This window comes from Petaurus breviceps, unplaced genomic scaffold (genome assembly GCF_028583685.1).
Source record: "Petaurus breviceps papuanus isolate PSGF00001 unplaced genomic scaffold, PetGlider_PUasm1.0 208, whole genome shotgun sequence".
Taxonomy (NCBI): Eukaryota; Metazoa; Chordata; class Mammalia; order Diprotodontia; family Petauridae; genus Petaurus; species Petaurus breviceps.
In genome coordinates this window covers 17,357,069-17,357,897 of record NW_027185852.1, presented here as the reverse complement: position 1 = coordinate 17,357,897, position 829 = coordinate 17,357,069, and the positions used below count along the sequence as shown (strand labels likewise).

At 40.3% G+C, this 829-nt stretch overlaps 1 long non-coding RNA gene across 2 annotated transcripts in view; it reads left to right on the top strand.

Moving 5' to 3' along the window:
- LOC138165302 (uncharacterized) overlaps nt 1-303 on the top strand; it is a 13,600-nt gene extending 13,297 nt beyond the window's left edge. For both annotated transcript variants that reach the window (XR_011169335.1, XR_011169336.1), the window contains one exon: nt 1-303. This exon is cut by the window's left edge and continues 298 nt beyond it. This is a non-coding gene — a long non-coding RNA (uncharacterized lncRNA).
- Nucleotides 304-829: the final 526 nt, after the last annotated feature.

Genomic DNA, 829 nt, shown 5'->3' with positions numbered 1-829 from the left:
CATCATCATCATCATCATCATCATCATCATCATCATCATCATCATCATCATCATCATCATCATCATCCCCCTCAAGACCCAGCTCTTCCTCCATTATTTAGTGAGTAGGGGGCAGCAGCAAATAAAGAAATGCCAGCCAGGGGGACAGACATCCATAAGGGTCTCTGTGTGTCCACAGTGGCCCCACAATGCTAGCTGTGGGGGCCTAGCAGGGCCTCTGAAACACTCACAAATTAGATTTGGGGAATTCTGATAATTTCATTAACATACCAGCCAGTATGATATAACTGTTCATGTGAACCTCTCTTTTTTAAATTAAACTTTATTTTTTTCAATGGCTAAGCATTTTTCTTTCTCCCACCCCTCTCCTCCCCACCACCAGGAAAAGAAAACAAAACCCTTGTAACAAAGAAGCATGGGCCAGGCAATAACAATCCCCACATTGGCCAAAGCCCCAAAATCAGGTTCTCATTTTGTGTGTTAGTCTTAGTGGGAGGTGGAGACCATTCTACAGCACACCTCTAGCCTGTGATTGATCATTACATCACTCAGAGTTCTTAAATCTTTCAAAATTCTCCATTTTTGCCATGTTTTTATTGTACAAATTGCTTTTCTGATTCTGTTCACTTTACATCAGTCAGTTCATGTAAGACTTCCTAGGTTTCTCTGAAACCATTTCTTTCATCATTTTATGCAGCACCAAAATGCCATAATTTGTTAAGCCATTCCCCAATTAATGACCATCCCCATAGTTTCTAGTCTTTTGCCACCACAACAAAAGAACTGCTGTAAATCTTTTTATACATCGAGGACCTTTTCTTCTTCTTTT